Below are 15257 nucleotides of genomic sequence, written 5' to 3'. Positions count from 1 at the left end.
GGACAGAATCATAATTCATGCCAATGAGAAGTCATACCTTCAGTGTTGCAGGCACTGTGGAACTCCCCCCCACAAGAATTAGATAGGCACCATTCCTGCTTAGTTTCAGATATTTTATTTCAGGAGACCTTTGCACCCTGAACGCTTCTCAGGAGTTTTACATTTTATTTTTTTTAAGCTTTTAAATTCTTGAGGTTTTATATTTTGGAAGTTTAGATTGTGTCTCTATTGTGTATTTTATTGTTGTAGGCCACTTTGAGACCTATGTGGTGAAAAGTAGGGTATACATTTTTGAGTGAATGAATGGATAAAGCATATGGAGTTGAATTCAAAGGTTGCATGAGTGGAAGGCCACTTGCACAACTGAACATTACCCAAGGCCAGCGCTTCCATGAGGCGAGGCGAAACAATTTACCTCAGGCAGCAGATCTGACCCCACCTCACCTCCTGTTGCACTGTTGCCAGTCCCATTGTGCAACTGCCAGCCTTGCCACAGCCCATGCCATCACTGCCACAGTCGTCATTAATGCTGGTCCCTTGACACTGTGTTGTGGCAGTAGCACGGGTGCAGTTGTGGGCGAGGGCACAATTGTGGTGGCAGATGTGATGGTGGGTGCAGGGTGGGCGGCCTACACCAGCAAAATGTCCTGGCCGACCCTATCATTGCCTCACTAGTTCTTTGCCCTCTGCCACTGCACAAAGCCCCAAAGTCTTCATGGAGGACCTTCTGAATAGCATGGGCAGTTTCAAAGAGGGTTGCAGCAGGGAGTGAGAATAGATCAGAACTGGAGGGAGGAACCTTATGTGACAAGGGGCGTAACTAGCTGCTGCGGCACCCAGAGTGGCGGGGGCAGGGCAAGCCACCCACGGGGGCGGGGGGCGATCTGCGCCACCACGGAGTCCACCTGGCAGAGACAAGACCCACGCTGCCGTTTCAGGCAGCACAGGGCCCCGAGCCACTGCGTCACTTCCAGGAGAGATGCGTGGCTCAGGTGCGCTGCAGGCCAGGCCCCAAGGTAAGTGCCGCCCCCTGCGATGTGCCATTTTGTCACCCCCACAGGGATGAAACGCGGGGCAGACCGCACCCCCGCACCCCCCCTTCCTATGCCCCTGCTTTAAACTAATCCCAACCTTTGGATCCAGTTCATTGCTTTATTTTGTATTGTTTTCTTCTTTCTCTAAAGCTTTGATTTTGGAAAGAGCACCAGGATGCAAGGCTGTGTATGTAAATACTTAATAAATATCCACTTGATGCAGTTCTTCTGTCTTGCTTTAAAGAGCCCTGCTTTCAGCTCTCAATTGACTAGATCATTTTAGCAGTGAGGCTGACTAACAATGAAGGCGGTGCATTTTTTCCCCGAGCCTTAGAGATACATTTCAAACATTTGTTCTTTCTTTTCTGTAACTTGTCTGAGATGGAAATTCATCTGTGAACCCTTGTTTTTCCTTCACGTTTTCACAGAAACACATTTGCATGCCCCTGGAAAAAGAATCAATATTATGAATAAGTCTTCCAGAAAGCCCTTAATTATGTGTCTGTGTATCAGCTTGTAATATTTTGTGTTTCTTCAGATTCGTCTCCTTTTTAGCTGACACAAGTGGACTTTGAAAAGAGGAGTAAAATCAGCAATGCAACATGGAAATGAATGCAAAGTTGTTAAATGTGATAGCAAAATAAGAGAAGCTTCAGTCAGTATGATCAGAGTTGTTAAAAAAAGAGAGAGAAAGCCAGCAAACTGTCTATCATGTGATGAAGTTTGACAGTAGGGATTATAGCTTTGATGGACCAGAACAGCTAATAGAAGAAGCTGACATTTTTGAAACCCTGCTAATTAAGGGTTCCTTCCTTAATATTAAAATAAAGTCTTTGTCTGGGTTTTATGGTTGGAGAATCAGGTGTTTTCATTAATATATGCCAGTCAGTCTTAATAAGCTTGGAGGGCAGAGGAAGTTATTATTGAGTGACCTTCTACAAAATAAGCATGTTGCTAAGGGCTCTAACCCTGCCCTGTTCAGACTGATGAATCTCATTTCCAATGCAAAAGCTTCACAAGAAATCCAAGCATTCTCTGTGCAATCACAGAAAATAATCCTTGTGTCTCTTGTAATGTCCAGAATTGCCACTTACTATACTTCTACTGTACAATGAATATTACAATACATATTATTTTTCCAGCACAATTGTCTACGTTTCTGAATTGCCAAGAATAGGGGGAAAAACTTATTGTCAAGATACCTGTATTGAAAAGTCAGCTCATTTTAATACTTCTCAAATAGTCATCTACTCTGTTCATGAATTATAATGCACAGAATACATCCAACAATGCTAGCTTTATAAAAAGAGATATGTCTATATTATTACATATTCATTTTCAAATAGATTTTGAACAGATTTTAAACCATGCATTGAAATTCATTGAAATGATAAATTCACAGTTGGATTTTGATTTGCTTTTAATCCAATTTTAGGCATAATGCATTTTCACCTTTTTTGTACTAGTTTTGCTTTTCTGTTGCCTTGTGAAGCAAATGAAAATTATGGTAGATTTTTTTTTTTTTGAGGGGGCAGTTATAATATCTGCAGATGAAAGCTAGAAAACGAGCTGGTCAAACATATGAAATCAGTCAAGCATCAACACTATTTGTGAACATCCTTATATTCATTCTCTGAGCGCTGGATCATTGCCAGCAAAAAAGACCCCCATTCAGATATTTCCTGTATACAGAGATTTCCTGAAAGCATATCCTGCTTGCATGATTTAAATTTTATTTGCCTTTTACTGAATCAGATATGTTCTCTTTGAGGTATCCCATGCAGAATAAATGCATCAGGTAAAAGATGGGAGTCTACAGAACATATCAAGCTTAATGGGTTGTGAGCAATTACACAGTGCGCAGGCTTAGCTGAAATGTTGGAAGTGGGCAGCATTGGTATGTCATTCCATGTATTTACACAGCAACAGCAGCTGAATAACTTGCATCATAATTCAAGACCTCTTTAAATGCAGCTACATGTGTTTAAACTGCCATATCTACTGTTAAACATTACTTGCTGTTCCTTGGGAAAGCATGCGTAGTCAGACAGTATCCATTAATTTTTCAGTTAAAAAACCCCTTGTGGTGCCTTAAAGCAGGGAGGTAGAACCTGTGGCCCTCCCAGCATTATTGGACTTCAGCTCCCATCAGCCCTGGCCAGCATGTCCAATGATCAGGGATGATGGGAGCTGAAGTCTAGTAACATGGGGAAGGCCATAGGTCCCCCAACCCTGCCTTAAAGACTAAGGGTGATAGTGAATGAAGTCGTTCTTAGAGTAGACACATCAAAATCAATGGATGTCATTCAGTAAAATAATAGATTTCCATGAGATTACGCTGGTTAACATTGGGTACTGCCTAACAAATTTATTACAGCGTAAGCTTTCATGGAATACAGGCTACACCATCAGATGCATGAGGTGTTTTCCAGAGTTGAGAGAATAGGGGAACTGTAAACAGTGAAGTCAGAAGGAAGTTAAAGGCAGAAAAGTATAGGCTGTAATAACTGCATTGTGACCCACTGATGTTATGGTTGACATTAGATTCCAACATAGTGCTGCCAGGGGAGTCATGGGGACAGACCTGGCATATGCCACATTTCTGTTGGCACATATTGGGCTGCTACCCATGGTCTGCAAGAGACAAGTGTCTAGGATGGACTATAGATCAATGGTGAAATGTTTGAGTAGTTTCAGCTGGGAATTAGATGACAACAAATGGCAATCTTGTTTTCTCTTCTAGGTCTGTCCTACATAAGATTATTCCTGAATCCCAATCTGATTTTGTAGTTCCGTTCTGCTTTGTTTTTCATTTAGTTGGCTGGGATTTGAGAACAACTTGATGTATAATCTTTAGTTGTGAGCTGTGAATCTTAAACTTGCTGGTTAAATATGAATATATGAGGCTGTTTTGTAGGATTTAGCACCGTATTCCTAGTGGAAGTTAGAAACATGCAAAAATGTATAGTGGTCGGTGGGTTCCAATATATCCATTATGTAGATGCACCATTGTTTCCACAAAGTGAATACTAGTAATATTATTCATAATGTTAAGGTTCTTTTAATTGTTCACCTTCCATTGTAATATTTGATAACTACCAATGATGCCCTTTTGTATTCTACATAGGACAAATCAGGTCAGTTTCTGTACATCAGAAATGGCAGTACTGTATATAAAAACCAGTGGGGGAGCACTTCAGTCTCCTACAGACCTCTGTAACTGGCCTTAAAGTGGCCAATGCCATATCAGAACAAAGGGAGACTGCTACATGAAAATGCTGAATTATGATTAATCAAGCAGTTCAGTGCTATCACTTGTGGGCTGAATCAGGACAAATGATTTTTTTTATCACACTGCATATGTTCATTGGCTAACTTATGCCAGGATGTCTGTGTTACCAAAACCTGCTTTTTGTCAATGCTCACTATTAGTCATGTGATTTTCATAAACTATGCTTTTCCATATCTCATTTTCTGATGACCTCGCTCTTTACAATTTTCCCCAAACTATATGCACACATACACTCTCACATACTTTCAACTCCACACTTCATGCATCTGATAAATTGGACTGAATTACACATAAATTTTAGGCATCATATATTTTGGGTCCCAGCTTTTGTTGCAAGCCTTTGTAAATACTCAATGTCACCCACATACCACCTGGATAGTGGTATTATTGGGTTTTGGGGAGAAGGCTATTACATCCTGGCAGAGTTCTTCCCCACCCAAGCACTGTGCCGACATGCAGAAACACTCAGTCATACAATCCCATGTGCATATTTTGAAATCCAGGAATGTTAATCTGAAGTTATGAACTGTTTCTCGAATCCATGGATAAAGTGTGAATATTATTTTAATCATCATCATCATCAACAACAACAACAACTTGTAAAGCATAGCATTACTGGATGATACACCTATAAGCTAATATCCTTGTGCACTAGAGATAGAGCAAAACAGGCAGTGACCCTATGTGTGCTTCTGACTGATGCTCTATCTCTCCTTTTACCCTCCATAGCATTTAGTTCTATAAAATATGTAGAGGCTGTGTTTCCAGATCAAACCCTCTTAGAGCAGCTTGCAAAACACCATAGAAATTAATAAAATGCCAACGAGCTAGCACTTATAAAACATTAAACCCTGTTACATTAGGTTTATTGTTGTAAGCATATAATAAAGTATTTTAATAAAGTATTTCTCCCCCCCAGCCCTACCAAATAGCATTGAAATGTTCATTAATTAACATTTCAAACTTTGCCAGATCACAATATAAGTTGACATTCCTTATTGTGATTGTTCTAAAAAGACTCCTTATTGAAAGGTATGAATAAAACTCTTTCTGAGAGTAATAGCAGTGCAACTTACAGCAGCTTATTTAGTTGTGGTATTAAGGCTGCAAGCTTTGACCACTCACAAGGCAGGATAGCCCCAATGTAGTTAGTAGGTATCTACTGAGCAAATATGCGCAAGATTGTGCTGTTGTTATGTATACCAGTACTGATCCATGTGTTGGATCACTTCAACAAAGGAGGAAATACCAGGTGCTAGTTACATACTGTAGTTATCCCACATTACCAATCCTGTTCTAACAACAAAATTATTGCTAGAGTGCCCCCTCCCTTCCCCTGCACAACTATTAAAAGTAATGCTTAATGTATATATTTCTGGAAATAAACAGATACCTATGGGACCTCCAAAGGAAACATCACAAATCATCTCTGATGTCATTAATCTATGCTTCAGTGCTCTAGCATCCAGCCAGCTAGACAGAAGTACTGTAGAATATTCCAGATACCACTATACAGCTCTTGTTTGCAGCAGGCTCTGAGTAAATCTCTACATTGCTCGGGTTCTGAATGGAACCCCATCCTCATGGTGACACAATTAGGTTGTATGTAGAACTGCAACTGCCTTCCAAATGCTCAGCTGCCCTCTGCTATTCTCAGTTCTCTCATCATTCACACAAAGTCATTTTCAAAGAAAAGGTGTGTGTGTGAAAAATAGGGTGTAAAAAATAAAAGCAAAAAAGTCTGTTTCCTCAAATAGGTTTGTGTTTGCTAGTCTGTGGCATCACAACATAAGCCAGCACATATTTCCTTTTCCAAATGTCCATTTTGAATGCAAGGCGAGAGTTACGACAAGTGTGTTCGCATTGCTGAAAGTGGGCTGCAGTGAGTTGCCGGCAAAGGGGGTGATGATTTATAATTGGGATAACTGTGATACAAAATCAAGCGATGTCTGCTCAGCTTGACAAATTCAAATCCCAGATCTGAAGTCAATTAATCTGAGTTTGATGCTTAATAATTTAATTTAAAACTGTGATTACAGCAATCGTATATGAGCTGTGAGCACTACACGGGCACATCAGATCATTTGTCAGCGTTTCATATGTCATCACATCTATCCTATTTCCAAACAACTTCTTGTGTGGATGCATTTTAATGCTTTGGTTCCTGGGTGGTTTGAAAGCTCAGCTACCTGGGCCAAAATGGGAGAATAAGGCTATCAGTGGCTGCTGAATAACTCTGAATACCAGCTGCTGGAGATCTCAAGTGGGAGGAGTACGGTGCATTCAAGTCCTACTTGAGGGCTTTCCATAGGCATCTTGGCTGGCGGAACTCTGCTGCTCTCCTGACTTCCCAACACTGATTGTAACTACTGGTTACCAAGAGGGAGAGTGAAAGGACAGCAGGGAGCCTGGCCTGGAATGGGCACAGCATTATGAGCATCAGACTGGCTTCTCTGCTGTGCTGCACAGTGCCAAGCTCCCTGATTCCTTTCGTTCTCACCCTCTCAGTAACTGGCAGTGGCATGCAGTGTTGGGAAGTCAGGAGGGCAATGCAGCGCCACTGGCTGCTACTGGCTATATCTGCCTTGATCTGTAAGGTGCTATGGCAACCAAACTCCAGTGCCATACTCCATGCACGGCTGAACAGCTGAGTCAAAGAGAGTGCTGCAGGTACACCAAGCAAGCCACTTGTTACCTTTGGGTGCCACTGAAATAGTTGGCTGGAACACAAGATTGTAAACACAGTACACCTGTGTCAGCAGTTTGTCAAATAAGAGAAGCAACTGATTACTTCTCAAATTGCAGGGGGCCTGGCATACCATAGTCTCCAGCTGCCCCGAAAATGCCAGGACTGTCACCAAAACCCTTTGCTACTACAGCTTCTCACTTTGTCACTAGTCCTGAATTCCCAAGAGGTCTTCCCTTCAGTACAGAGTTTCAACCTACCTCTGCTTTTCATTCTGAGCAACTTGACTCTTTGAAAACAGCTAGGATAGTCACGTGTGTATCACCAAAAAAGAGAGCAAGTGTATGTGTAGATTCATCTTTAGATATCAGAAAGATAATTCCAATACACATACAACACATCTCACCGCAGTGGAGAGTGTAGCCAGCATGGTCTAGTGGTTAAGAGCGGTGGACTCGTAATCTGGTGAACCGGGTTTGCGTCCCTGCTCCTCCACATGCAGCTGCTGGGTGACCTTGGGCTAGTCATACTTCTCTGAAGTCTCTCAGCCTCACTCACCTCACAGAGTGTTTGTTGTGGGGGGGGGGGAGGAGAATGTTAGCCGCTTTGAGACTCCTTCGGGTAGTGATAAAGCGGGATATCAAATCCAAACTCCTCCTCCTCCTCCTCAAGGTGCTAAGTGTTGATGAGTAATTTCAAAGTTTCTGCTCCCCCTTCTTATGGTTCTTTAAACTACAGTTGGACTGACCAGCCCTTCAAAGAGAGGACACCTTAAAACAGAGAGCATTGTCCTCTCTAAATGAGGGCACATGGTCACCTTAAATGCAACATTGTCCTCCTGTCCGTCCTCTATTTCACCCTTCCATCCCTACAAGCTACTTACTTAGATGAGACTCGCTGCTCAAGTTCCTTTTCTGTTTCTCTTTGGCAGCCTCCATCTGCGATCTCTGTGCTTCCTTCTCCAGCAGCCCTAATCCTGCTGTGATTTAGAAATTTCCCTTTCACTCAGATTTGACACAAGGGCTTCATATCCGCAGAGCATCGCAGTTCTGTATTAACAATCAATATTCAGTATGCAGTGACTAAGAAGTTAAAAAGATGGTATTAAGATATTTATAATTCTGGGAAAGTGTATATATCTGTTAAGAGATGCTGGAATAATACTCTAATCTGTCACATAATGTTCTCTACTGACCATCTTGGCTTTGAGTCCTGGAAGACCTGCTCCCTGCTTTGAGAGCCTTTTTTCCAGCTGGCCTGGGAGGGCAGAGCGCTGACTGACTCCAACTACAAAAGCTGAGGAAGCTGGACAGATTGTTGGGCTGGGGTTTTGTTGGGGGGTGGGTGAAGGAGGTTGTTGCTGTTATTGGTAGTAATCTTTTGCATAGCACTTACTATGATTTATGAGGAAACTTTAATTTGGTTGTGTATTTTTGTTGGTTTATTTATTGTTCATGACTACTTTTGTTATGTTTGTAATTATGCGATATTTTTAATTCTGTAAACTGCCTTCAGCATGATTTTAACTATGGAAAGGCAACTTACAAATAAAAGGATGAGGTGAGATATTTTTGTGATTAGGCTACATGAGGTATGTGGCACAGAAACTGATTACCCATGCATTTTTTCATAGCTTTATTTTTATGGATTAAGAAGTATTCCCCCCCCCCCCACCAATTGTTCCCCTCTCAATACAAAGAGTCTAATTTAATCTTAATCTAAAGTAGACTTTAGATGCATCTTTGAATTTGAGAGTTAAGTAGGGAGAGTGGAAGAGACATCAGCTTTATTTGCCGGCCATTTCATACAGAAGTATGTTGTACCAATTAATATTGGGCTTTGTTTTATGCCTCCCACTTTCCAGAACTCAGTGACTCCAGGTGTAGCAAAAGTATTGCCCATGTTGCTATTGTTAAATCTGCATTGATAATATTTCTGTGTAGTCATTAATAGCAGCCTGGTTTATGGATGGTTTTGATTTTTAATCTATTTATTTATTATCCGTTTAACTGCCCTGAGATCTGCGGGTGAAGCGTGGTATACAAATTTAATAGATAATAACAACAACAACAATCTGCAATCAGCTTGTGGGTGATATTAGTGTTGTTTTTATTCTACTACTGCAGGTGCATAATTCGGCTTAACTTTCTTTTACAGCTTTACACAGCCCTTCTAGTGTCACACACTTATGCAGCCATTTATTCTCCATCAAAAATTTCAAAGCTTCCATTTTTCTCCTCACAGCAAGAACTAGTTCAGCATTCAGTAAAATTCAGTTTTTATATGAAAGTGATCCCAACTTAACTTTTCCTCACTTCTTGCTTAGCCTCCCTCCTGGTTTGGAAGTTTTGTATATGAGATATAATTTTAAATACTTTCATCCACATGACTTATAAATTATTTGATGCATTCCTGTGGAAGGGCTGTGCCATATTGTAATCCCTCTTTTCTTCACAGCACTTTCTAAAATGCCACAGCAATTTGAGAATCCACCACAGAGCTTCTCCTCAGCAAATGTTTATCAGACCCCAACGATTGTCATATATTTTTGCACAAGAATTTGGACCTCAGAGCTGCACCAGTGTCCAATATTGGCACGGTCAACACAGTGATGTTTTTGATTGCATCCCCATAGCAAATCTTTCAGCGAAACAGGCCAGGAGAGATCAAGGCAAATGGCTTAGAGAAGTAAATGACCACCACCATCAACAGCAACAAAAACAAATGCTATACAGAAGCTCATTTCACGCCCCCCCTTATTTCCTTGTCCTTCTCTTATCTCACTTGCTTACATATTACAGCAGGCTTCCTCAACCTCGGTCCGCCAGATGTTTTTGGCCTACAACTCCCATGATCCCTAGCTAGCAGGACCAGTGGTCAGGGATGATGGGAATTGTCGTCTCAAGAACTTCTGAAGGGCTGAGGTTGAGTAAGCCTGTACTACAGTCTGATTCTCTTTGCTCAGGTGTAGATAATTACATCCACCCTACAAAACTAATTAAAGGAAAAGGCAATTTAAGGCAAAACCACATCCCACTTGTTTGGATGAATATAAGAAGCATATAAATTTTGTATGTATAAATAAATAAATAAATTTAGTGTTGTTGACTGTTGTTTCATGAGATCCCTAATATGGCGCTGTACTCCTTATCTCATTTTGCTTTTAGCTTAGCAATTAGCTTTCCTACTGGTTAAAACTGGTTAAAATTCAGAAGGAAGCATGATGGATAAAAAGCACGTTGTTCATCTCAATCAAGCCAATTGAAAAAGTAAAAATGGCCTTCAGTGTGAGTAAATTTGGGGTTGTGCTTGGAACCAAAAGTTTTTATTTTAAGCATATTTCAACTGCAAATATTCTTATAAAATGAACAATTTTGCAAGCAGTTCCATTTAGGTTCGTCTACATGCTTTTAAAAAAAAGTTCACATATAAAGTACTGGAGTCTGTTTAATTTTACTGCTAAATCATGGCTTCAAATTATATTACTCTTCCATCAACAACTACATTTCATTCATCTGGTATTGTTTCAGAGCCTAAATCAGGATTCACAAATGATCGGTTCATTCATACCCCTTGGGAGGGAGGGATTACATGTAAATAATCCTGTTAATGGTAAGCATTGCCTCTAAGCATTTCACACTGCAATAATTTGGTAAACTGAATTTGAGTAATTAAGAAATGAAATGAAACTAATAAAATGCTTATTTTAATATTTCCTGATCATTATTATTTGTTTGGGAATTAGTGAATATTAAAAAGTCACTCTTGCTTTGTGCGGAAACGCAGTTCAGCACTTCACTAAATTATCTGACAGTGTCTCGCTATTGTGTTTCAGTCAAAATTCTTTCCATAAAATATTGCAACAGTCAATTTGGTGTGTGCTTGCTCTGGGTTATTAACTCTGTCAACTGTGAAACCCACTTGCCCGCATGGCCTTAGTGCACAGTTGTATTTATATTACATTTGCATAGTGATTGGCAACAAATCAAAACAATACCCACTGTGCCCATTCAGACTTCAAACTGCTGCTTCTATATCACCATAAATGGTTTTAAACTACATGTTTCCACCACCCTCCTTTTATATATTTATTAAAACATTTATATCCCACCATTTTATCGAGAGCGTGAAGTTGGTTTATAATAAAATTGTTAGTAACATTCACAATATCTTACAGCCCAATGGAAAATGTAAAGCAACCAAAAGAAAATTTTCGGGAACAACAACAACAGCAACAAAACATCAGGCCAACAGAGACAAGGGTACAGAGCCAGGGGTCAGCAACCTTTTTCAGCCATGGGCCAGTCCACCATCCCTCAGACCATATGGTGGGCCGGACTATATTGGGGGGGGGGGATATATGAACGAATTCCTATGCCCCACAAATATCCCAGAGATGCATTTCAAATAAAAGGACACATTCTACTCATGTAAAAACACGCTGATTCCTGGACCGTCCGTGGGCTGGATTGAGAAGGCGGGCCTTTGGTTGCCTACCCCTGGTACAGACCATCATGGGGAGGGCATTCCTATCCAACTGCTGCATCCCTGCCCAAGTTTCACATTGTGGGGGACGGACAGACAACAAACAGGGCCTCACTTTTTGTGTGCCAGGTGGACTCATGGAAAGAGGCAGCCCTAGTAGGTATCTTGACTCCAAGTTTAGAGGTTAAGGCATGGGAGCAAATTGGTAGCCAGTGTTGCTGAAGAATTAATGGGATGATATAATCAAGATGTTTTGTGCCCCATCAACCCAGGTGGCATAGCTCAGTCAATAGAGCACAAGACTCTGAATCTCAGGGTTGTGGGTTTGATCCCCATGTTGGGCAAAAAAATCCTGCATTGCAGAGGGTTGGACTAGAAGATGACCTTCCCAACTCTTATGATTCTGTAAAAACAGTGCTTTATGAACTAATCGAAATTGCCAAGCACTTCAGAGGTAGAGCCCCAGATGTTATGCAGTAGTCTGCATGTGTTGCAGCATATTTGAAGCAACAAGAGCAGAGTCGGTACGATTTCTCCTGGAAGAGATGCAAATGGCACATGAGGTGAGGCTGCAGAAAAATGCTCTAAACTAGATATATGGGAGTCATATATCCACAGCCTAACATCTACCCCTTTCTTCACCTCAGTGCTTCAGTACACACCCCATCCAGTACAGTGGTACCTTGGTTCTCAAACTTAATCTGTTCAACTCCCGAAACCATTTCAAAACCAAGGTGCGGCTTCCGATTGGCTGCAGGAGCTTCCTGCACTCAAGTGGAAGTCTCATCAGACATTTGACTTCCAAAAAAACACTTCTCGGTTTGCAGCATTTGTTCAACAACTAAACTGTTTGAGAACCAAGGTACCACTGACAGAAAAGGGTTGGCTTCTATCTGGATTAATGTATTATTATTATTATTATTATTATTGCAAATTATATCCCACCCTTCTAAAGGAACCTAGGGTGCCATATATATCCGCATATATATGGGATGGGGAGCAGGTTTGAAAATGAAACTTCTGAAGCTTCGGTTAGTGCTGAATGCAGCAGGCTGTGGGCTAGTCACTGTCAGGGCCTAGCCAACTTCGAAGGCTTATTATGATGATAAAATAGGGTAACCCATACATGTCACTGTGAGCGCAATGAAGGAATAGTGATATACAACACAGACAGCATTAAAGTACCACAATTGTCTATATTTAGTAGTACTTTTTATTGGTTCCTTTTATTTTCATAAATTTCATTTAAAATAAAAGAAAAAGTATGTTTAAATGTTTAAATAAGCATAAATAATATAAGCTTCCCAATGTGCATCTCACTGATTACTATCAGAGAGAAAATACTATTTTAAAGTACATTCATTCAAACCGCATTTCCATCAAATAATTATGGGCACTGCTACCTCTCACAGAACAACAATTTCCAACAACTCTTTAAAAATCATGCCCAGAATTCTTTGAGGAGAAAAATGTGCCTCAAATGTGCTTTAAAAAATATTGTGTGCGTGCAGCCGCAGAGCTTTTTGTTGTTGGCATCTGTCTGTCTTGAGAGACAATGGAGTACACATCCAGAGGTGAAGACAAATACTCTGTTAGAAGCACTGAAGTGGCCTCCCTGGGGCGCAAGCCTGGGCAGTGAGTAGGGAGGTCCTGGGCTGCCCAGGCGAGAAGACCCCAAACGCTCCATACACCCCGCCTCAGAGCTAGTGGAAGAGAAACAGTTATTTGTTGTTGGCAGAGTACTCTCAGAGTCCTGGTCTGTGAATGCAGACGATTGAGATGAAGTAGTAGAGCAGGCAGGACCACTTTAGAATTCCAGAGTATGTGTCACCTTAATGGTCACCCAAATTTGAGGGAAGAAGGAGAAGAACAGCACCAGGGAGGAAGTTTCTGGTTCAACTGTCTTTCTGGTTTGCTTGTTTCAAGTTACATGATGAGCATCCAGAAAATATGAACCACAGCTGCACTCTGAAGTGGCACAATCTGTTTTTTCTCCTCGGGACTTCAAGACCTCATTTCTGCTGTACAGCACTCTTCCAAATTTGCTGTTGTATTTCATCCTGGATTTCCCCCTAATTATTAGGGTTTAGTAACTGATGGGATGAGTGTTTTATTTGTTTCTGAATAGATGCTACTAACACAAATTTAAAGGATGAAAGCTACCACTAAGTCCTCTTAAGGCCAAAGCTCAGCGGCAGAGGTTCAATCCCTAGTTTCCCCATTTATAAAAATTGGGCAACAGGCAATAGGAAAGGCTTGTTTCTGAGAGCCACTACAAATACAGTATTGGATTAGATGGGCAACAACTGAGCTGGTAAACAGTTGCTTGCTATGTTGCCTTCTGGTCCTGCTTGCTGGCTTTCTATAGGCCCAGGTTTGGCTCCTATGAGAACAGGATGCTGGACTAGATGGGAGCTTGGTCTGATGCAGCAGGAGTCTTCATATATTATGGTGGTGGCACTGACACGGATTTGAGAAATAGTGTCTGCTTTTGAAGTGAGAAGAGTGGCATGATGCCTCTATTCTTAATGACATTGTCAGGTCCAGCATCATTAGGCCTCAGCCCAGTATACCTGAAGGAGTGTCTCCACCCCCATCATTCTGCCCAGACACTGAGGTCCAGTGCCGAGGGCCTTCTGGCGGTTCCTTCACTGCGAAAAGCAAAGCTACAGGGGCCTTCTCGGTAGTGGCGCCCGCCCTGTGGAACACCCTCCCATCAGATGTCAAAGAGATGAACAACTACCTCACGTTTAGAAGACATCTGAAGGCAGCCCTGTTTAGGGAAGTTTTTAATGACTGATGTCTTGATGCAGGCATAGGCAAACTCAGCCCTCCAGATGTTTTTAGCCTACAACTCCCATGATCCCTAGCTAACAGGGATCATTTTGATGTATTTTTAATTTTTGTTGGAAGCCATCCAGAGTGGCTGGAGAAACCCAGCCAGATGGGTGGGGTATAAATAAATTATTATTATTATTAGCTGCTATTAAATTCAGTACAGTCGTACCTTGGATCCTGAACGCCTTGCGAGTCAAACATATCTACAAACAAATTTATAAAAATAAAATACCTTCAAAGCAGTTTACATTCACTATTTTATTAAAATCTGTACAATAACCCTGTAAGGCAGATCAGAATTATCAGAATACAGGTGGTTGGCTGAGAATGATTGGGAATAGCTGGCCTAAGAGAGAATATCAGAGTGAGGACTTGATTTGTAACTCAAACTGCAATCCTGTGTAACCTTATCTCTACACTGCTATGTTATTTATGATGCATGCTATTCTGAATTTATCCTTTTGTGAATTGCTTAGAGATTAAGATTATATTCACACATATTTTAAATAAATAAATAAATCCCCAGAAGTAATCTTGATTGAACACAATTAGGCTTACTTCTGAGTAGGCATGCCTATAATTGTGCCTTTTCTCTGTTTAGCCAGTAGGTTCACCAACTCTCAGTACAATACATTGGTGGTTTTATTATGATTTATGAAAGATGCTTTGGATGGCGGAGTTTACTAACTTTGTGTGTGGTGATACAAAATTTTAAAACCAACAATTGCACAAACTGCCATTCTGTTGAGTAGAAAAACAATATGTGGCTTTGCAAAAATAAAAATCTAAAATCACAAACAAAATCAGCATGAAAGGAAAATGGTTGCTTAGATATGGGCGTGGGATTGTATGAAGATCATGCAGCCTGGTGATGTACCGCTACATTTTGTTAAAGTTGTGCTGTTTGTTTTCCTTAAGCGTT

The 15257-nt window shown here is 40.9% G+C and overlaps 1 protein-coding gene and 2 long non-coding RNA genes across 13 annotated transcripts in view; 1 reads left to right on the top strand and 2 right to left on the bottom strand.

Moving 5' to 3' along the window:
• Positions 1 to 15257, bottom strand: part of LOC309357128 — a 204974-nt gene that overhangs the window by 57292 nt on the left and 132425 nt on the right. The gene's annotated exons all lie outside the window — the stretch shown is intronic.
• The window catches only part of NPAS3 (neuronal PAS domain protein 3), a 636914-nt gene that overhangs the window by 521995 nt on the left and 99662 nt on the right, over positions 1 to 15257 (top strand). The window lies entirely within an intron of this gene.
• Positions 1139 to 5854, bottom strand: LOC309357152. Its single transcript, XR_014163043.1, has 2 exons — positions 5720 to 5854; positions 1139 to 1480 (listed from the first exon to the last, which is right to left on the bottom strand). It is a non-coding gene; the product is annotated as an uncharacterized lncRNA (long non-coding RNA).

Source organism: Podarcis melisellensis (genome assembly GCF_964234715.1).
Source record: "Podarcis melisellensis genome assembly, chromosome: 1".
NCBI lineage: Eukaryota > Metazoa > Chordata > Lepidosauria > Squamata > Lacertidae > Podarcis > Podarcis melisellensis.
This window is presented reverse-complemented; position numbering and strand designations above follow the sequence as displayed.